The sequence below is a fragment of the Nicotiana tabacum genome, chromosome 13 (assembly GCF_000715075.1).
Source record: "Nicotiana tabacum cultivar K326 chromosome 13, ASM71507v2, whole genome shotgun sequence".
NCBI lineage: Eukaryota > Viridiplantae > Streptophyta > Magnoliopsida > Solanales > Solanaceae > Nicotiana > Nicotiana tabacum.
In genome coordinates, this window is record NC_134092.1 from 83280025 (window position 1) to 83303906 (window position 23882).

The 23882-nt window shown below is 40.0% G+C and overlaps 1 pseudogene; it reads right to left on the reverse strand.

Annotated features, from left to right (window-relative positions):
* Positions 1–14251: 14251 nt before the first annotated feature.
* LOC107788776 (uncharacterized) lies at positions 14252–21303 on the reverse strand (annotated as a pseudogene).
* Positions 21304–23882: the final 2579 nt, after the last annotated feature.

Genomic DNA, 23882 nt, shown 5'->3' on the forward strand with positions numbered 1-23882 from the left:
TATGGGACAGAAGCAGTCATACCGGTCGAAGTAGGGGAATCCAGCCTAAGGTACACCAATGAGAGTGGCAATGACAATGACGAGAACAGAAGATAGGACCTCGACGCAGTCGAGGAGTGAAGAGACATGGCGTACATAAGAATGGTCACACAGAAACAACAAGCAGAACGCTACTACAATAGAAAGGCCAAGGTACGGTTACTCAAGATCAGGGATTACGTGCTTAAAGCCAAGACTCAAGTAGGAAAAGATCCCCGAGAAGGCAAATTAGGAGCCAATTGGGACAGACCGTACAAAATCATGGGAAAGGCAGACAAGGGTTCATTCCACCTCAAGTACATCAAATTCTAAAAAAAAGAAGTGCCCCGTAAGTCATACTCTTTTTTGCTCACTTGAATTTTGTCCCAACAAGGTTTTCTCAAGGTGGTTTAACGAGGCAACAGACGAGACACTTTGAGGTGAAGTACGCGAGAATAACCATATTTCATTGCCCGACACCTCAAGAATCTCTGAGTCCAATAATGAAGGGATTGGATATATTGGGACTGGGACTAGGATGCTAGCCAACACCCAAAACTTTTAATTTTATCCAAAATACCTCAGAACGAAACAATATAACTGATACAATACAAGTTAAAATAAATGAGTTTATTGAAACTACTCTCTAAGTCTCTCAACTAAGAGGTATTCTCGACCAGCTCAAGTAAACCCTCTCAGCCCTTAGCCACATCTCAACTAAGAGGTATTCTCGACCAGCTCAAGTAAAGCCTCTCAGACCTTGGCCATATCTTAACTAAAAGATACGTTCGACCAGCTCGAACAAAACTCCTATGCCCCTGGCCAAGTCTTAACTAAAATATATGTTCGACCAATTCGAACAAAACTCCTCGGTCCCTGGCCAAGGCACGTTCGACCAGCTCGAATAAAACCCTTCGGCCCCAGGCTATGACTTAACTAAAAACGTTCGACTACCTCGAATAAAACCCTTCGTCCCTTGGCCATATCGTAACTAAAAGGCACATTCCACTAGCTCGAATAAAACCCTTCGGCCCCAGGCCATGACTTAATTAAAGGGCACGTTCGACCAACTTGAATAAAACCCTTCGGCCCTTGGCCATATCATAACTAAAAGGCACATTCGACCAGCTCGAACAAAACCCTTCGTCCCTTGGCCACGCCTCAACTAAGAGGTATGCTTGACTAGCTCGAACAAAACTCCTCGACCCCAAGCCACGCTTTAACTAAAAAGATGGACATTTGACCCATTCGAACAAAATTTCCTCGACTCATGGCCACTCATCCCCATGCATACAGCAACCTAGAGGGAAACAACAAAGGAAAAGGTACATAAACAAAACACACAAGTACTAAAACAAAACATGCAAAGATAGGAAAGGTACGTATGCAACCAAAAACCAACTGTTATATTCAGATAAGGGTCTTTACAAAGGTGTAACAAAGATGCCAACAAAAAGAAGAGAAAAGTACAAAAAGTTAAACAAAAATAGAGGAAAAATATTTAGTGACTGTCACCACTTTGGTCTCCACCAACTTCCTCATCCTTGTCTCGGGCATAAGTAGAGTCGCACCAGGCACTATCTTCGAGATCGAAAATGCCTCCTTCATTATCATCCTCTGTATCAGGCTAAGATGTGCCGGGGTCATAACCACAGGCCAACGAACGTCCACGAGGTTTCACCTGAGCCTCCTCCAAATCTATCTCAAAGGCGAAACTCGTCTGACCCAGTTCTTGAATGACCTATATTCGAGCCTCCGCAAGGATCCATTCCTCGTACTGCTCTCGTGAAATTGCCGAAAACCCAGAGGCATAAGAAGTGGAGGTCTATTCGAGCAATTTGGAATTCTCACCCTCCACAATAGAAACCCACTATTATAGCTCGGCGCTCTCTTTCTCCAATTCACTAACCCGCTCCTCTAGCCTAGTTTTCTTAGCCTTAGTAGTCGACCGAACATTGTCCCGGTTGGCACGAAGAGTTCCGTTCGCCAACTCTAAGAGAGGGCCCTGTTTGGAGTTTCCCTCAGGGAGGACTTAGCTTCCTCGATTAGCTACTGCTTACCAACTACCTCCCCTCGAGCCCATCAGTTTTGAACTAGCGCTCATTCAACTGATCTTGCAGTTGATCGACCCGACTCTGGAGGTCATGACACTGGGCTTCAACGCCCTGCTCAGCTCGAGCTCCTCCTCTGTTCTCTTCAATGCCCCTTCGAGAGCGCTGAGTCACTCCACAGACGTAAGCAACTCTTCATCCTTCTTTCTCAACTCCTCCCTCAGGGCGGGCATATCGCCCCCCTCACGGAGCCGCTTCTCAGCCTCCAAATACTTCTCGCTGAATTCCTCGTAATTTGTCCGTAATTTGTGGTATATCTCTTTCCGTCTCTTATCCCTATGCACGCTCTCAATCGCTAGGATAAGGGTTTGAAAATAAAAGAAAACAAAGTTAGTAAAGAGAAACCCAAAGGCTAACTAAAGCAAAGAAGAGAGTGAGTGAGAAAGGAACAAAATGTTTTACCCTGAGAGCGATACGAACGATGCTCTTGGACAGTTTACTGTCACTCAGCTCCCCGAGAGTCCTATGCTCGACATCAGAGCAGAAGGAGAAAAGGCTTGAATCACTTCCTCGGTGTTCATAAGTAAATCGTGATTCATTGGGATCGTGATGGTCCTCGACCCCTCCTCTACTCTAACCTCAATATTAGTTGTCCCACTATCGATCATCTCATGATCTTCGGGGTCGAGGTCGGAGTCGAATTCCTCGCCGATGAGTTTAGCCCGCTCATCGTCCTGCTCAACGAGAATCTTGTCTTTCCCCTTATCAGTAGGGGAAGCTTCCTAAGCTGGTTTAGAAGATGAGGCCTCCCCATACTCAAGACGCGAGGAACCACCGTTAGAGGCATTCACAGCGGCCTCTTCCTATTCTGGTCGCAAAGAAGCAACAACGCTAATTTCTTCCAACCTAGGCACCTTTAATGCTGCCCCAACACCTCCCTCGATCAGTATCATCACGGTCTCTTGCACCACGACCTCATCCTCAAACAAGTCGATTACCGCTGGTACACCGACTCCCACATCCACGGCCTTTCTCTTCAAGGGCCTCAGGTCCGTGCCGCGCAGAGAAATCTCCTCGTCCTCAACATGGGATGAAGCCAAGGGAAGAGCAGGGGAAACACTCAAAAGGGGGGGAAGGAGTAGAGGAAGTAACACCCTTCTTTCTCCTGAAAGAAGGTGTCGACACTACATTCCTTTTAGCAACCTCCTTGGCGGATCCTAGAAGAAAGTATGAGGATGAGCACATGAAGATCAATGAGTAAAGACACAAACGACGTACCGACATTACCTTTCTGAGGGAGAGCCGATTTGTACTTCTACCAGAAACTCGACCTGTCTCGAATCCCTACAGTGCAGGGAAGGACTTGCCTGACCCAGCCAGCGAGGTGTGTCACCAACTAAAGAGGCCAAGCAGTAGCTGCAAAATAAGAAGAATCAACTCACGATCTCGGACTCTACGATTACATGAAAGAACAAAGATAAGCACAAATACTTATGAGCACGATTCCAAGCTTCTGGAAAATCTGTGACGTCGGACACGACGGATTCGGTCTTAACAAAAAAGAGTCAAGCCACAATTGTCGACTACCCTTGTCAACCATCTTAATGACCAGGGACTTGCTTCTACGATGCCGAATGTTCAACATCGTGCCTCGGTAGAAGTTGGGCATGAACAGGTGCACTAAATGCTGTAGAGTGATGTCAACGTGAGCCAGCTTGGCAAACTTGGACAACATCCTGATCACCTTGTAGACCAAGGGCGCGAGCTGAGCTGAACAGACCTGGTAATAGAGGCAAAAATTCCTCCACCAAAGGGGGAAGAGGAAGTGAATAGCCAACAGTGAAGGGATGGGCACAAAGAGCACAGAACCCTGGGCGATGAGTGTACACTTCGCCATCACCGGCGGGTACGAGTGTAAGGCCCCATAAAAATTTTCCTAAGAACCTGGATTCCGTAATGCCAAAGTAGGCGTGGAGGTTAATAATAGTAGAAATTCTTTAGTGCGCTGGGAGTTGAAGGAAAATATTGGGCAGAAGTATGCATTTCTGCGGCTCATTCTGCAGCTGCACAACCACTTTGCAGACCGTAGACTTGTCGCAGAGTGGGGTAGGTTTCTGGGGCATTTTTGATGTCCAATTTTACGGCCATTATGCGACCGCGTAACCGTTTCGCGGGCCATATTCTTGTCGCATATCCCGCCTTGGGAGTTTTCAGAAGGAGGTTCTGCGGGCGCATAGTGACCGCAGACCAGGTTAGTTTCTTCCAGTTCTGGCACCCAGATTATGCGGCCGATGTGCGGACCGCATAACCATTCTTCGGTCGCATATGCGACCGCGTAACCTATTCTGGGGCTTCATTTTAGGGGTTTTTAAACCCGTCCCTATTCCATTAAAACACCTACCTTGGACTATTTTGAGCATATTTTCTGATATTTTTAGAGTGAGAGAGAGGGTCCTAGAGGGAGAAGTGATCTTCATCAATTGCTCTTCAATTCTCACTTGAACCTTGAAGATTATCAAGAGAGGCACCTAGGTCCCTAAGAGGTAAGATTCTATCGCCCAAACTCTTAATTTCAAAATGTGACTAAAATGGGCCATTAGTAAGGTAATTCATGGGGATGGGGGTGCTTACTTTGCATGCATGTGTTCCTAAGATATGTGGGAAGATTGTGAGCTAAAATGATAGAGAATGGGTTGGGGAAAGATGGAATCTTCAACAAAAAGGGGCTTAAAATATTGATGCACACCTAGTATTTGACAATATGCTCAAATGAGCTAAAACCATGTTCATCTTCCTAATTTTGGTTCAATGTTGTTATATTGCTAAAATAGATTGAAGTTGTTAATAGTCCGGAACATCTTAGAGTTTTAAGAGGCTCAATTGAGGTATGTTGGCTAAACCCCCTTCTTCTTAGAATCGAACCCCACGGTGTTCATGTAATTGGAGTAAGCTCTTGTTCATTATAGAATTGGGGATTTCTAATGTGTTTGTGTTGAAGAATGTAAGTTCAATATTTAGTCTAAATACTTCATCATGTTATCTTGTTATTTGAAGATGTGTTCAAAAATGTGAAATATGTGTTAGAAATTTTAAGACTTCATGTCAAGATTGAAATAAAGGTTGGTATGCCAAATTATATGAAAATCCTCTATGTGCCTAAGATTTCCAAATTGCTCATATGTGAATCTAATGTCTTAAATGGGAAGCCTTATTGATGTGGATAATGATGATGATATTTGAATGTGGAAAATGGGGACCGGAACTATGAAATACGGCCAAGTGCCAAGAATGACTTTGTAATCATAATCACTAGCGCCAATGAATTGAAAGTATATGAAAGAAGTACGACGTGAGATGATTGACTGAAAATGGTTGATGTCTCAAATGAGATGGTCTAGCCGATCGGGCCATGATCGGATGCCATACCGCACACACGGTGGCACTGTGCTGAAAATTATAATAAAATTTTGGTAATATCTCAAATGAGATGTCCTAGCCAATCGGGCTGTGATCGGACGTCATGCTGAACACATGGTGGCACTATGCTGGAAATTATAATGAAATTGTGGTAATGTCTCAAATGAGATGGCCTAGCCGATCGGGCCGAGATCGGACTCCGTATAAGAATACAGAGGTTTTGTGAATTATGGAATATCGGTACTAAAGGTCACCCAACCTAATAATATGAAAATTGTCTTGAAAACATATATAATCCTTAACTTGTTGTTTTACTATTATTTGAAGCCCTTATTGAATTCTTGACCATTCCTCTTGTATTATTATTTATTCTATTGAGTTGGTGTTTAGCTTTACATACTAGTGCTATTCGACGATACTAACGTCCATTTTGCTGGGGGCGCTGCATCTTTAAATGGATGCAGATGGTTACATAGCAGACAGCGTTGATCACAGATAGTGCTGCATCCTCTTCTCAGCGAACTCGGTGATCCCCATTTCATTCCGGGGTCATGTATTGTACCTTTTGCTTATATTATGGTCACTTTTTGAGGTATAGCCGGGGCCTTGTTGTCGGCACCATCTTTACTCTCTTTTGTATCTTTAAAGGCTCTGTAGACACTATGTGGATTGTATATAGGTGTTGGAAATGTTAAACAAGTATATGTTGTGTTGATCACTTGTTCCACTCAGACTAAAAGAAATGTGTATATTGAGACTTAAAGGCGCAATGTCTAATGAAACAATTTAGGATTGTATAAATGAACTTCCTACTGTATAATTAATGAAACGGTTTAATGTTGTACGTATGAACTTCCTTCTGTCTAATTAAGGAAATCACGTCTTTTCTTGATCATGGGTTAATTGGGTAGAAAGTATATAACAGGCTTGCTCGGTCGGGTTCACTCGGTTGAGCGTCGGTCACGCTTCCCAATATTGGGAAGTGACAACGAGATCCACTTGATTAGGAAGACCATACTTAGCTTTGAACACCGCCAAACGATTAGCCATTAGAGACGATCGAAAAACCTCAACCACTGCCTCCGACTGTCGTTGCAAGTCCAGTTTTGCGTTGGGGCTGCGAGGGATAATTTCTTCTACTGAGGGAAGAACTTCTGCTTCAACGGCGAAGGTGGCATCTCCTCCGCGAACGGAGGCCGCAACAATCAATGAGGTAGCCAGAATATCCTCATTCACACTAGAAACCTCTCCACCACGAGTATCCGAAGGCAAGTTAGACATGATTGTAAAGTTTGAAGAATTTTAGGGAGGAGAAGAGTCGAGAAAATGGGAGGAAGCTTTAGGGAATGATAAGCTAAAGAAATAAAATCAAAGAAAGCAGAGCCGATTCTAGAGGTAAAACTGGAATAATGGTGATCATCCCCCTCATTATACAGGAGGAACCTCGAATTTGAAATGGCTGATCATAATGGCAGCCGAAATCGCAATGGCAGACCCAATCCAAAAGTCGCGCATGTCTTGACGCGACGTATCGAGAACATGCGTCATCATGATGAATGATGTCACTTCCCATCCATATCAGGACGACCTCGACAAGTAGAGGAACTAACTGTATGGGTGAAAAACATCATGTTATGCATTTGACCTGGTCAACGGCGACAAAGCCTTTGGAGGCTATGACGTATCGACACTATGACGTGTCAACCTGACTCCAAAAGGTCAAAGTCATGTGAAGAGGATAAATCGTCGAGGTCAGGTGGTTTAACGGAAGACAAAGGTAAAGACAAGCACCTGCCTTCGGTACGAAGTAACAACTAGTTTTACGATTTACATTCCTTGGAGAATATTCTCATGGATATTCTTTTCTGTTGTACTATCTAGGGTTTTGTGGCCATGTACTCCTATAAATAGCAAGAGATTTAGTTCCAAAGAGGCATCAAACATTTTTGTAAAGAACATCATTGATATTCTCTGTGCAAGATTCTCTCCTTATTGAATACATACAAAGCCTAATTTTACACTTCTTTTTCTTTGACCTTTCTCTTCCGATCCAAGAAGAATCGGCTGCTAATCACCATTCATCTTTGTCAGAAAGCATAGTGGAAAATCTCACCTTTGTCGAGTCAACTTAATCTCATTTATTACTTAAAAGCCATTCATTATCATCTATTACTCTCCTTAACGTTTTCAATCCTTTATCGATTCATCATTGTTCTTAGATAACCTTATTTAATACTACACATTAAATATTCGCCATAAAAGTACTAGATTTGAATATTAATATCGACTTTGATTAACCCTCTTTTTCTATAAATCTAATCTAATTGTATAAAACCCCAAATCTAATTTTTGTGTCATACCCAAAAAACAGCATAAATTTGGAAAATTTAGGGCATAGAGGCAATTACTATTTTAAAGATTTGTGCTTTTGAAGTTAACTTATTACTATCTGACGTTAACCTACCAAAGCCAGAGTCAATATAGCTACCCCTTTAAAAGGAACAGTTTGAGTTTCTGCTTTCTAGTTTCTTGTAAGTAGGCAGTATAAGAAAATCAGAGAGGACAACTTTTGTATGTATTAAGAAGTAGAATGTAAAAGATCTTCAGAAAAAGACTACTCCACAGAGCTAGTGAGCATCCTCGTAGTAGATGCATACTGACCCTTTAAAACAGAATGACAGACCCTAATATATCACAAAACTTGTGCAATTCTCATGTTACAAAAACCAGCATACCAAATGAACAACACAAACGTGTACCCAACTGTCAAAGTATTTTGTGATTTTCAGCAGGCTCATTATCTTTTACTTCATCACTTCTGTTAATCTGAAGAGTTATGGCGAAGAAGAAATGAAGAAAACCCTAGATAGAGTGATGAGAGAGAGAAAGAAGAAAAGAATCGGCCTCATGGCCAGACCCGTTGCTTTCTTTCTGTATGTCTATCTTTACATAAGAGTATTTGTATATGTATAACAAAATGAAAAACAACCAAAATACAATTGGGCTAGGTGTGCTACTGGGCTGAGCTCTTTCCTTTTACAAGAATATGTAAGCCCATGTCCATATTTGGGTTAACATCCCCCCCCCCCCCTCAAGCTGGAGGGTGGAACCATACCAAGCTTGCCAAGAATGTTGTGATGAACCTGCCCACTGAGAGCCTTGGTCATAATATCAGCTAGTTGGTTAGCACTGGAGACAAAATGTAAAGAGATAAGCCCAGAATTCAAGCACTCGCGAACATAATGGCAATCAATCTCAATGTGCTTTGTGCGCTCATGGAAAACTGGATTTTTGGCAATGTGGAGGGCAGCTTGACTGTCACAATGGACTGGGACAGAAGTGCAAATAGGAAGACCAAGGTCCCCAAGTAATCTGACCAGCCAAGAGATTTCAGCAGCTACTTTCCTGAGGGCCCTGTATTCAGCCTCAGCTGAAGACAATGAAATGGTGGGTTGTTTCTTACTTTTCCAAGAGATAGGGCTCCCACCAAGTGTTACATAAAACCTAGTGACAGATTTGCGAGAGATAGCACAAGAAGCCCAATCAGAGTCAGAATAGGCCACAAGAGACAAGTCAGAAGATTTGTAGAGAAGTACACCCTGAGAAGGAGCAGCTAGCAAATATCGGAGAACATGCAGTCCAGCCATCATGTGAGGAACATGTGGTTTCTAAAGAAACTGGCTCAAATGTTGGACAGAGAAAGAAATATCTGGTCTAGTGTGCTATAGGAAATTGAGTTTACCAATAAGCCTCCTGTACAAGCTAGGATCAGGGAGAAGGTCACCCATGTCTAGAGTCAACTTAGCAGAAGGGTCCAGAGGGGTCACAACAGAAGAAAAATAGTTGCAATTGAACTCAGCAAGCAAATCATTAGTATATTTATGTTGACTCATGACATAACCATCAGGGGTTTTAGAAATTTCCAGACCCAAAAAATAGTGGACTAAGCCCAGATCCTTAATTTTGAATTGATCATTCAAAAATGACTTTAGGGAGTTCATTTCAGTGAGATCATTTCCAGCCAATAATATATCATCAACATAGACAGCCAATACTACTAAAGATCCAGAGGAGGATTTGGTGAAGAGAGAATAATCATTTAGACTAGAAATATAGCCCCTTGAGAGCAAAGCCTCAGACAGTTTAGAAAACCAATGTCTGGAGGCTTGCCTAAGGCCATAGAGAGATTTCTTGAGCTTACAGACTAGAGGAGTTGAAGAAGAAGCAAAGGAAACATCAAGGCCGGGTGGAATTTTTATATATACCTCCTCATGGAGATCACCATGGAGGAAGGCATTGTTAACATCCAACTGGTACACAGTTCAATCTCTCTTGATGGCAAGAGTTAAAAGACATTTAATGATGGTGAGCTTGATAACAGGAGAGAAGGTTTCAGTAAAATCTATGCCTTCCTTCTGAGTATCACCTCTAATAACCAATCTTGCCTTGTATTTTTCAACAGACCCATCTGCCCTCTGCTTAATTTTATAAACCCATTTGCAAGGAATGGCCTTCTTATGTGGGGGAAGAGGGACAATGTCCCAAGCCTGATTTACCTCAAGAGCAAGAAATTCTTTTAGCATAGCCTCTTGCCAAGCAGGATGAGTTACAGCATGCTGGTAGAACTGAGGTTCATGCATGTGAGCTTCACTAGAAGGGAGATTAGAGTGTGCAGAATTGGAGGAGATGACAGATGAACAAATATAATCCTTAAGGTAAGAAGGTTGAGTGACAGTTCTAGTGGACTTCCTTAAGATGGGAAGAGCAGAAGTAGTTGAGGTGGAAGTAGGAGAAGTAGAATTAAAATTAGGGGAAACTGTAGGAGATGAAGGTTCGGAATGACTAGTAGATGAAGTAGTCACAGAAGGATGATCTGGGATATCCACAAAAGTGGGAGGTAAGACATTGGAATGAGAAGGATTAAAAGAAGAAGAATAAGGAAAAGTATGTTCATGGAATACCACATCTCTAGAATGGAAAATAGAAATTTTAGACAAATTGAGCAATTTGTAACCTTTCTTCCCACATGGGTATCCTAAGAAGATACATGCAATGGCTCTAGATTGGAACTTATCCCTGCCTACCTTAGGGGAAGTAGCAAAGCAGAGACAGCCAAATGATCTTAAATGATCATAGGAGGGTGGATGACCATGAAGCTTTTCAAAAGGAGAAAGTTTGAGAAGAAGTGGTGAAGGCATTCTGTTGATAAGATATGTAGTAGTCAATACACATTCCCCCCAAAATTTCAGTGGTAGTTTAGATTGAAACAGTAGGGCTCTTGAAACCTCTAAAAGATGCTTGTGTTTCCTCTCCACAACACCATTTGTTGTGGAGTATAAGGGATGAAAGTTTGATGTAAAATTCCTTGGGAAGTAAAGAAACTGATGGCTTCAGAGCTGCTGCCAAGCTCAAAAGCATTATCTGATCTAAATGTGTGTACCGGGGAATTGAAATGAACCTTTACCATAGAGGTGAAAGCTTTAAGAATGGACAAAGCATTACTCTTGGAAGAAAGAAGATGAGTCCAAGTGACTCTGGTAAAATCATCAACCAAGGTGAGAAAATACCTAAATCCATTATAAGTTTTAGTGTTGTAAGGGCCCCAAATATCAATATGTACCAGTTGAAAAGGTGTGGTAGAATGAATAGTACTATCATGAAAGGGTAATCTTTGTTGTCTAGCCATTGGACAAATTGAACATATAAAAGGTTGTTTGGTGGATACCTTGTTTGACAGAAAAGAAATAGATTGCATCTTATGAAAAGGCATATGACCTAATCGTTGATGCCAAAGTAGATCCAGCTTATTAACAGATGAAGTTTTATTACAACTAGGTGGAACATTTACAGGTGAAGATGCAAGGACAGATTTATTACATGGAATTGAACCTATATCAAAAATAGACTCATTGCAAGTTGCATCAACAAAAGATGATAGAGAAGAAGTTGTGCTAGAAAACAGATCTCCATCTGGATGAAGATAATAAAGCCTGCCAATAGCCTTACCAATTACCAGTGGCCTCTTCAGAGAAGGGCCCTGTAAAGAACAATGGGACTTGGTAAGAACTGCTATACAATTCAGTTGAGTAATGAGTTGATGAACATAAATTAAATTGAATTGGAAAGATGGCACTAGAAGGACATTAAGTAAAGTTATATCATGTCTTAGATGTAAGGATCCAGTTGATATAACCTTAACTTTGTACCCATTAGGTAAGGTAACAAGAAATGGTTTAGTTAAAGGTAGAAGATTGTGAAGCAAATGTTTGTGAGGGGTCATGTGGTTAGTGGCCCCTGAATCCAAGATCCAAGGGTTTGGATTTGACTGTGAAGGTGCACATACATGAAAACCTACAGACTCTACAGCATAGGCAGTGAACAAACCTACAAAATGAGCAAATGCAGAATCCTCATCTGGGTGAATAGGTGGAGCAGAACCAGGAGAGACCTCAACTTGTTGAAATAGACTGAGGAGATGCTGATATTGTTCCTTTGTAAACCCATGAACTGGAGCAGAAATTCCTGGAAGCTGACTAAACCCAGAAGATGGTTGAGGATAGGAGATATCACTTTGGACACAGGAAGCAGACTATTTATTCTTGGTAAATTTGAAATCAGGAGGAAAGCCATGAAGTCTGTAGCATTTTTCCACTGTGTGTCCAGATTTCTTACAGTATTTACAAGATACTGTGGGCGCATTCTTTTTGGGTTCAAAGTTCACCTTTTGAGTGAAACTTCTATTGTTATTGTACTGAGCAGGGGTGACAGAGAAAGAAGCAGAATCCCCAGAGAAATTGGAAACATTGGAAAGAGACTCCTTTTGACTCTCATCCTGTTGAAGGAGGGAATAAGCCTTGCTTATAGGAGGAAGGGGGTTCATCATCATAATGGCACTCTTAACTGTAGAGTAAGACTCATTCAACCCATTCAAGAACTGAAACAATTGTTGGTCCTCTATAAACTTTGGAAGTGCTCCACAGAAACACACTGGACCAACATAAAAGGAGTTCAATTCATCCCATAAGCTCCTAAGTTTAGTGAAGTAAGTAGCAATGTCTGATGAGCCCTGAGTAGTTGTACTAATTTTCCTTTGGATTTGAAGATATTTTGAGCCATTTGACTGACCAAATCTCTCATTAATGTCTTTCCAGACTTCCCTTGCAGTCTTAAGACACATGACACTAGTAGCAATTTCTCTGGACACAGAATTAATTATCCATGCTTTCACCATGTCATTACACCTTTCCCAGTATGAGTAGTAAGGGGAATCTGGTGTTGGTTGAGGAACCCTACCATCTAAGAGCCCTAACTTGTTCTTTGCAGACAAGGAGGTAAGCATACTGCTTCTCCATAGAACAAAACCGCAGCCATTAAATGGTACAGACACCAGTTGACTACCAGGACTGTCAGAGGGATGCACATACAAAGGATGGGATGGGTCTATTGTGAAGTGAGTAAATCCCTCAGAGGTCGTGCTACTAGGTGAACCTACGTTTTCCATAATACTACTCACACAATGAAGTTTAAGTTCAATATTGTTGAGAGGAAACAATTAACAATTGAAATATCACAAATTCCACACGAGTATACTACATGCAAACTCGGATCTATATGATTTTGAAATTGAACAGGAGAGATATTACCAGCCTTCTTCTCAAACTTGAAGAAGAACAGTTTTCTTTGAACATGAAACCCTAGAGATTCGAATCTCTAAGAATCGTTGAGGGACGACTCGGAAAACCAAACTCCCTAGCAGTACCAGACTTTTGAAAGAGAAAACGAAAGAAACCCCAAATTTGATGATCAAAATCGTCTAATTTCAGTTATCGACGATCAACTAGAGACGGAAACGAGACCGTTCAAAACATTGGGCGAGGGTAACATCGGACTGAAGCTCATGACTAGAGGAATCATAATTCCTGCTCTGATACCATGTTAATCTGAAGAGCTATGGCGAAGAAGAAATGAAGAAAACCCTAGATAGAGTGATGAGAGAGAGAAAGAAGAAAAGAATCGGCCTCATGGCCAGACCCGTTGCTTTCTTTCTGTATGTCTATCTTTACATAAGAGTATTTGTATATGTATAACAAAATGAAAAACAACCAAAATACAATTGGGTTGGGTGTGCTACTGGGCTGAGCTCTTTCCTTTTACAAGAATATGTAAGCCCATGTCCATATTTGGGTAAACAACTTCATAAGTCATCTGAAAGCTTTAGTTCTTGGTGGTATTGCTCTCAATATAGATTAAGACAAATCAAAACTAAAATTAGGTATATGACTAATTTAAAATCATCATCTTCTCACTTATTGCAACTAAAATAGTATGATAGAACTAGAAATTCAGAAGACATATATAGCATAGCCAAAAGAAGCAAAAAAAAAAAAAAAAATTAAAAAACAAAAAGTAATTTAAAGTGATAAACTATCATTTGAAGAATAGTATTTTACTTTATGCACCTTTTATGTGTGAACATTCTACACTATTGCTGTGTTTACCCTTGCAATTTTGCAAAGCAAAAATCCAGCTAGTGACAGAAAGGTACTCCATAGGGAAGCAAGCAATGCTCGAACCCAGTTTTATTAGCCTGAAGACGTAAACCCCTTCCCATTGCAATTGAGTGGTTAAAATGGGACCCTTGGAACGATTATATACAATGACATTAGCAACATGACCAATTGAATATATATGCTAAGCCTGTAAGCACTAGGCACTCCAAAACTGACACAACACCGTTTAAAAATACAGAAACCACTCTTAACTAATTCTCTCAAGGAGCTTAAAATGACTTCATGATGTGCCCAAGGTACAGTAAGAACTTCACACTAAATAAATGCATAAAATACAAGCAACAACAACATAAGCCAAGTACAACTTCAGATATGTTTTACAAGACATTGGAGAAAGATGTGGAAATCAAAAAATGCAACTGAACTAGGCCTACTGCTGAAGTTGGAAAAACGGAAACTCGCATGACCAGGCATTTCCAAGAAATGCATACATGCAAGAAAAAAGAGACAACCAACCAAAAACTAACAAAGACCTGAATGGAAATCACTTTGGACACCCTTTAATTACGGCGTGCCTCTCATTCTACTTAGCTTTCTTGATGAGAGTAGTTGTTCCAAATTCACTGTCATCCCTAACAAAACTCCACAACAAGTACGCCAGAGGAAGGGAGATAGCGTGCCATAGAGCATCAGCGTCCACATATCCCATATAGGGAGGAAAGTCATATATTTTAAGGAGTGTAGAAAGGACTCCACCAGTCACCACAAGCCACAACTTCCAGCGTGATGGATGGCGAGTAAAAGCTGCCCAGACTGCCCATAAAGTAAACTGCACCATGCTCATAGCAACACAGACTTTGGTGTTTAATCCTGCAATGTAATCTGGCAACTTCAGCTTCTACACCTTGCATTATCATGTAACAAATTCATGACATAAAGAGCCACTACCGCTTAAACATAATTGGTTAGGGTTCCTGTAACTACATTGGCCACATGACACATGGAACACTTATTTGACCACCAAAAATGTTCCCCTTATCTGTGTGAAGTTGGTCGCTGGAAAGAAAAAATACAAAACAAAATTGTTTCTATACACATCTTAGCTCTCCCCCCCCCCCCCCCACCCAAACCAGATGCAAGCTCATATTAGTGCTTGACTTTTCATGATATAGATTTTGGAAAATAAGGAGAGAAAAAAAGGAGACTGTCTAATGTTATTATTAATGTAACAAAGCAAGATGACCACTACAAGTTTGACAGGTGATGCATAATCCCAAAGCATTTAAGCTTATTAGACACCTCTGTCCTGATTCTTAAGATGTACATATATTTTGCAGTGTCCTGCATCTTTTAAAATTGTCACAACTGTATATGTGCAAATGGTTAGTCTACATATGCTCTTACAAGAAACATCGCAGTAGTTGTCCAAAAATCGATTCAAAGTTTATCTAGAAACGTGAATTCACGGAGTAGAAAAAATGACAACGGACAATCAGATGCGTGCAAATTGAAATTTACATTGGTAGAGGATGAAAATGAACAGTCAGTAGAGGAAGAACTCCCTTAACTAACCTTTTAGTCCTCTTGACACAGTAGTTTTCCACTCAAGAAACTGTTTGCCTTTTTATATCAAACATTTCATGACGGCAATTGAACATTTAACTCATAGATTCAATAAATGTTAAATGACTAAAGAAGAAATAGCAGTTCAGGTCGACTTTTTCTTTGTTTGAGTAATTTCTATTTTGTTTTGCTAGTGGCTGCATATATATGAAAAAACTTAGTTCGCACGAGTCCTTGGTCCGGGGACAAATAATTGTGTGACACCATCCTCATCGAGGCAAACTGAATGCTCTAAGACGTAGCTTTTGTACGTTTTCTTAGATATATCCATTCATTGCCATTCTTCTGTCACTCTTCACCCAACATCCCAAAGGACACACAAAATAACCTGAAAGTAAACTCAAAGATAGACAAGAAGGCAGTCTAAACCGGTTTCAGGAACACTGGAAAGTAGGAATCCAGCTATATCATTAGGCCAAAACATAAGCAATCGCGACTTGAACTAAGATCAAAGGAGGTAGGTGAAGTAGATAGCCTAATGGTCAGTTCTTATTAAATTTTCGGAGTTGTCTGTTTTCTTTGTTTTACTTTTATATTGATTGACACCCCACAAATCACCATTTTGGTATCTTAAACAGCACAATTAGGAAACAGCACTCAACCTCATCAAGGCAAAGTGGATTCAAAATAAGATGAAGCATTTTACTTTTTCCTTAGATCTGTTCATTGCCATCTTTGCGACTCTTCACTCAACGTCCAAGAGGACATTCATAATAACCTGATAATCATCTACCTGCATCTACAGATTCCCTCTCTAGTCTGATCCACTTGACTATGTGACTTATGTCTTTATAGAGAAACAATAGGAAGATACATAACCAAGTTTTTGCTTTTTATAATATACTGCAGAAGTTGAAATATATAGAGATCCTAGATCATGACCAAGAGGGAATTGAACTAATGATGTTACAATTATTCAAGGAGTTGATGTATTGTTTCCAGGCCTAGCAGGAATTAAGTACACTTGATGACAATCATGCATTATTCAACAGAAAGTCATACTAAAAGGGGACATACCATGGTCAAGTTGATAAAAGTTCAGATACAAGATATGGGTTGTCACAAACGCAACAATGGGAGCAGCAATCATTACCCTTGCTGCCTCATCTCTCACATTGAAGACTCGCAATATAGCAAGAATGAGTGAATACCCAACCAACGCAACCGCGGATGAATAATCTAGCTTCTCAGTCAATTCTACATCTCTGCAAATTAATTTCAGAACATCAAAACAAGAAAAATCAAAACTGAGAAACTTTAAGCGAGAAGACAATAGCATAATTACATTAGAGATAGTGCCACAGTTTCCCGGCATGGTTATTACTATGATGAAGACACTAGTCTAACTTTTCAGAAAAGTTACAAATGCAAGCGATCTTAAACAACAGTTAAAATTAGAAAGTGTTAAGACATAATTAAATATCTGTAATAACTTAAGCTCAAATGAGGTGATCATATAATTTACCAGGGTACCAAAGCAGAAAAGGTCCTAGGTTTAAGTTTTACCATGACCCGTAAACTAAAGGTACTTCCACGTGCTTTGCCAAAGAAAATAATCAGGGCCCCACTTGCAGGGACATGTTAAGACATTATTAACTAAATATAGGTGATCTCTCTCACACGATGTAAGCTTAATGAGGTAGTCACACAGTTCAACCAAAAAATATTACTCTTTTTTTATTTATTCGAGTTCAACAAAAAAATACACATTAGTAAACAACGAGATTTACATGCACCAAACAGTGCTACCCTGTTATGTTCCACTCATAAATTGGAGTGCAAAAGGCATAATTGTGCAGACAGAAAAAGACAATTGTCATTCTAACTACTCATACACCATAGTTATTCTCAGCAGCATCATAGTCACATATGATATCTGATAGCACACAACAACCTCAGAAAAAATTCGGAAATTGATAAGAAAAAGTTTCTACTTTCTTCATTTATGAAGATGAAGCTATCAATCAATAGAAGAAACTCGAGCAGTTGCCAGTAACATTTTTAGCAAGAAGCGTATACTAAAGAAGTGGAAACTACAATAACTTCAGAAGACAGTTTTAAACCACTTGATTTCAGCTTAAACTAAATGTATGCAGTTTATAGTAGATGGGGATTACTAATCAGAGATTAAAAGGAAAGAATTGGGAACTCACCTACTATGGGAAACAGCACTCCAGATCCAGGCGTTCATTGATAAAATTGCATAAATATGCCACAAACTAGTGTATTCATAATAGGGCTTCTTACTTGGGCTAAAAGGTAGCTTGTAGTTCACTAGAATGAACAAGGATACCCATCCATGGAATTGTATAGCAAGGTTAAGGGCAGAGAAAGCCACAGAAACAGGTTCCTGGTTTTGGAAAAGACTTAGTTAAGATGAATGAATTATATCAGAGACTAGATGTAAAGAAATAACTAATCTATTTCTATGAAGAACCTGGATCCCATAAACACGACGGAATGGCCATTTCCCGTGATATTTGATAGGCTTAAGACCAAGCTTCTGCCTTTATTCCTCTCTGACAAGCATACAGTGGTATCGACAATCACTAAGGCAGTCCCACTGTTTCCATCTCAGATATAATGGTTCCTGCAGGTACCATGGACCATCAATGGGATTTCTCCCAGAAGAAAAATTGCAATGCTGAAAGCAGTTGTCCCCCACACATCCAGTCTCCTTGCACTGATCAACACATGCTCTGTGAAACCAACAAACACAATGATCAGAAGTCATGTAGCAAAATCACTTAGAAAGAATTGCAGCGGAAAACAAGCAGATACTTGGATTTCAATCAGATTCACCATTGCCAGGAACGAAAGCAAGGTGCTACCCAGGAAGCAGAAGTAGAGCGGGAACCAATAGCATGATTGCAACAATCTTAAGTACATCATAGTCCAGATGGTGCTATAGGCTTAAAAATCTGCCAAAAGGTATATTCATATACAGCCTTTACATTTCATGATTTAGTGTAGAAAATTCTAGAACAGCATAAATTAAAAAGTATGGAAATTATAATAACTTTACAGCTGTTAGTGATCAAATTCCATATACAAAATGAGCTTAACTCATCCATGATCACTTTTTTTAGACGCTTTTCACTAGTTTTTGGGATCACTTTTGATCTTTGCAGCTTCTGAGGCTATTCATACTTTGGTTGGGTTTTTGGCCGTGTGGGTTGACACTAGAAGACGAAGTGCTCTTGGCTATGTGTTCATCTTCACAAAGAAGCCATAGTAGCCTGGGTTATGTGGGCCTTTTAACAGTCAAATGTAACAATTGTATTAGGTATCTTTTAACCTAAATATCATTTCTGAAGAAAATATACGAGTAACTGTCAGCAACTAACAACAATTCCGGAGGACATAACGGTGCCTTTCCTAATTAATAACCTTATGAAGGCAAAAAGCAGCTCACTGGCATCAATTCACTCCATAGGATAAAATTTTCTAGAAATCTGTTATACCAAATAAGTCAAAAAAAAAAAAAAAAAAAAATTGGATTAAATGGTTCCATGGGAAACCATAAATATAGTACTTCAAACAAACTAGACCCCCCACCCACCCCCAAAAAACAAAAAAGCAACCTTCTCAAAAGCCGAGCATATGAAAATATGGTGAACGTTAGGTCTTGTCAAGCCAACAACTACTACTATGCCTCAATCCCAAACTAGTTGGAGTCCGTTGTATGAATCCTCAATATCTTAAATGCTCTGATTGGGTCAATACTACTTCAATACTCCGTATTTAAGGATAAAGTAAATGTTGTTAAGAATGTTAACGACTTCTTGTTTGCAGCTTGCTCATCTATATTACTTCATACAACTGTCACTAATTTATCGAAGTAAAATAGAAACAGAGGGTGAGCCTGTTTAAGTTTATCTCATTAAACCAACTTGGAAATATATATCATAAGGAAACATCAGCGAAAGACGCATTGTCCTTAAATAAACTCAGGTGTACTTCTATAAGGGACTAACATTTCCAGAAGGCAATTCTTCCAAAACCAAATCCAAACACGCATTAATTTTCAAAACTAAAGCAAAACCAAACCAAAACGAACCGAAACCCTTTTCCATTCCGGATGCCACCATCATTCGGCATCACTTATTTGTATGACTTGTAATTTTAGGAAGTTAAATCCAAAGGTCAAGGGATAGCAGCTCTGGAAGACCAACATCAACATCTAAATGGTTGGAAAGTTACGTCTAATTGCTGCTTATTTAAAAAGGACAAAGTTCTTAATGATAGCAGGTTCCTTGACCATAGAGCATTTTAATCCATGATTACACTTTCCGCGTAAGGCACAATATAGGTTTTAACTTTCGACAAGAGAAAGATCAATTGATTCCCACAGGTTACTCTAGAAATCCAAGTCCATTTCTTTGGATTAGCAAGGATGAAAATTCCACGGCTGAAGAAACACTTAGCGTCTTTATCACAAGATAAACACTCAATGACTCTATTTTCTCCTTAGAATGTGTTTTCAACAATACATAGGCAACAAAAAAATAACTCTCCATCTCCCATATATTATTTTCAAGCACACACTAATAAAGTGAGACAGCAGCATCAGTTTGAATTCTAAACAACTCATCTATCAATTTCTTTTTTTAAAAAAGGCATTAATTGCCAGAAAAGGTGTTTAACAGTGTTTGGTTTGACGGAAGATGTTTGCTACCAAAAGAGCGCAAATGACTATTTGTCCTTTTTTGAGTAGCAATGGGATATTTATAAAGGACAGTAACTTTTGCTCATAAGGACAAATAGTTTTTTTTTTTCCTTTTCAAAAAAAGGACAGTAAATATCCCATCGCTACTCAATATAATTTTTCAACTTAAACTTTGATATATTTTTAGCTAACTTGTGCACACCTCGACTATTCCGCATGGTAACTGCTACCTCCCACCAGCATAGGTACTGGGTGGCTGAAGAAATCACCTAGTGTTGCACGCTTAAACTTTGACAATATAATTATTCTTTAATATCCAAAATAACTGGAAAACTCTAACCTCCTACTCTATCCTCCACCTTATAAATTTACCATATGTCACCTGCGTTATACCCAACATTATTCCATAAAATGGTTTTCCTGCGTAAAAAAATTTCCTCCCTACATACGCACCTGTATTCTTCCTACTTAATTGTCTAGTGGATTCGTACTGTATCGAGCTGCTAAATCCCAAAAGTTATACAATCTACCAGCCAAATCAAACATATAAGTTGGGGACTAACATAGTATTAAACCACTAGTTATTTAAATGCAATAAATAAGCTAGGAAACTTGAGCAAGTGCAGGTAGTTTAAAAAAGAAGAATTAGAGAAGAACTTACTTGTAAATCGGATCAGAGTCGCCGGAGGTGGCATGGAGAAGTCGGAAAACTGAAGAAATCGCGGCAAGAAACAGAACCAAACGACATTTTTCCATATCGGAATCGTGAAGTGAAAGTCAAAAGGGAAAAAAATTGAAGACTGGCACAGAAATGAATCAAGGGATGAAAGTAACAGGAGCTGGCATAGTGAGTTGAATTTATATATAGGAATTAATTGAAGAGAGGAGATGTGAAATGGATGAACGACGTGAACACAACCAAGAGAGAGAAAGAGAAGAGAGGAGAGAGAAAGAGGAGATTTTATTTGATGAGTTGAGTTTATTGAGTGACAGGCAAAGGTGAGGAGGTGAGTTGAGCGGAGACCAGAATCTCGTGATTAGCACTCTCCCTGGCGTTTCACGAGCAGCCACGTGGAGTATCTTAGGTGGCGTTTCTTCGTAAATTTTGAGGAACAGATTTTTTGGTATACACAAAATAACTTTTCTTTCTCTATGTTCAGTTTATAAATAATATTTCCAAAGTAACTTACTTCCACTTGTTCCAAATATATTCCAAAGTACCAAACTGATTTCGTTTGATATCTTGGAAAAGCAATGAGTGATTTATCACTATTCTTTTTTATATTGGGGAGAGGTTGTATGTAATATTGTTCGTAATAAATGGTCCAATTTAAGCATGACACATGGAATTGGAATAGAGAAAAGACAAGTCTAAGTAACAATTAGTACCGGCTACAACTACTGCAATCGATGTTGGGTAAATATCGAAGGGGGCATAGTTAACGGGAGCAGATCGAGTATTTGCCATCGGATAGTGTTCAATGAGGGAATATTATCTAACACTAAATGAGCGACCGTTGCAAGTAATATTTACATTTATGGCCTGCCGTTATATATTCATCATGACTCCTTTATTATCATTTAAGTGGGGTTTGATTCTAGGATCTTGTTTCTCTAGTTATAACTATAAATAAAAGGCTCAACAACCATTGTAACACATGAAAAACTCTTGGCAAAACATATGTTATATTTTACTTTCGCTCTCAATTAAACAACTTTACATGCTCTTTATCTTTGCTTTCACGTTTACCCTCGGAGACATTGCGCTCCGAGCTAGGCTCGTCATCTTCTTTAATTTCAATTTCTAAGTCTCATTTTTAGTCTTATTTCTTTATCAATTTTTGGATTAAATCAGTTCGTTTGTCTATAAATCACGTAACAAATTTAATTGTACCATTTTACGGGTAAACAGTTTGGTGCCCACCGTGGGTAAAAGCGACTTCGATGTGGATCGACGGTCTTCTAAAGGTCGTTTCCTGCAATATTAAAGAACCGAGGGACACATCAACAAAGGGTTTCAGTCCTCGGATAGGTTCGCTCCCGATATAAGAGCTAATCGTGGCCGAAACAACAGGTCATTACAAGAAAAAGAGGTGTCGAGGGCACGGGACTCCACATATCCCAGGTTATCAGATTACAACTTCAACATCAGCTTAGTGGAGCTGGAATCTGCAATACGGAATATCAGAGAAGCATGATTCCCGGAGCCAATCAGATCTGATCCCAGCCAGAGGGATCCCAATTTGTGGTGTGAATATCATAGGACTCACAGCCATAGAATTGGGAACTGTCACCATCTACGTAAAGAGGTGGCGACATTGTTGAAGAATGGCAATCTCAGGGAATTCTTAAGCGACCGAGCCAAGAACAACTACGTCCAAAGCCGGGACAATGCACAACCTTCTAAGGTGGCAGAAGATAACCCTCGATTGACTATCAACCTAATTTTCGGAGGGAACGAAATCAACAATGTAACCTTCTCGGTGGCCAAGGAAATAAAGATATAGGTGACTTACAACAAGAGACTCCGAGAAGTGGCGGAGGATGATATCACCTTCATTGAAGAAGATGCAGACAGACTTCTTCTCCCACATAATGACGCTCTGGTAATCTCTCTTAGTGCTTTAGATTTCAAATTTAAGCATGTTTTGGTTGACCCAGGAAGCTCAGCCAGCATCATCCAATGGAGAGCGCTGGAGCAAGCAAAGCTGATCGGAAGCATCATTCCGGCAATAAAACTCTTAGTTGGATTCAATTTGACAAGTGTGACAACTCGAGGAGGGATTCTGCTGCCCATGAACGCCGAAAGGGTATCCAAGACCACCTTATTCGAAGTAGTAGATGGCGACATGGGCTATAATATAATCCTCGTGAGGCCGTGGATACAAGAAATGAAGGTTATGCCCTCAACGTATCATCAGTTATTAAAATTCCCCACCCCAGAATCAAGTAGATAAGAGGAGATCAACCGGCTGCAAGGGAGATGAACGCGGTAGCTGTTCTCCAGCAGCAATGGAAAGGAGCCCACCAAATAGGAATCACATGAATCGATGCCTTCTCCCTCTCCGAATGAAGACGACCGGAGCGAGGGGTCATCAAAATCCTATCAAGTTCCGAGATACTTTCAGTTACCAGAGGAGACAGATGTCGACCGTAGAGGAACTCGAGCAAGTGGACTTATTCGAAGAGTTCTTGGAGAGGAAGTTTCACTTGGGAACGGGACTCAATCCCGAACTCAGATTAGAATTTATAAATTTTTTTAAAGCTAGCGTAGATTTTTTTGCATGGTCGCACTTGGATATGACAGGTATCCCATTAGAAGTGGCCGTGCAGAAACTAAGTCTGGACCCAAACTTCCTACCGGTATGGCAGAAGAAACGTCTGATTGTCAAGGTCAGGAACAGGTTTGTCAAAGAGGAGGTAACCCGACTATTCGACAGCAGTTCAATCCGAGAGGTAAAGTATCTCGATTTGTTAGCTAATGTAGTTGTGGTTCCAAAAAAGAATAACAAGTTTAGAATGTGCGTAGATTATAAAGACTTGATTAAGGTGTGCCCTAAATACTCGTTTATATTGCCAAACATTGATCAAATG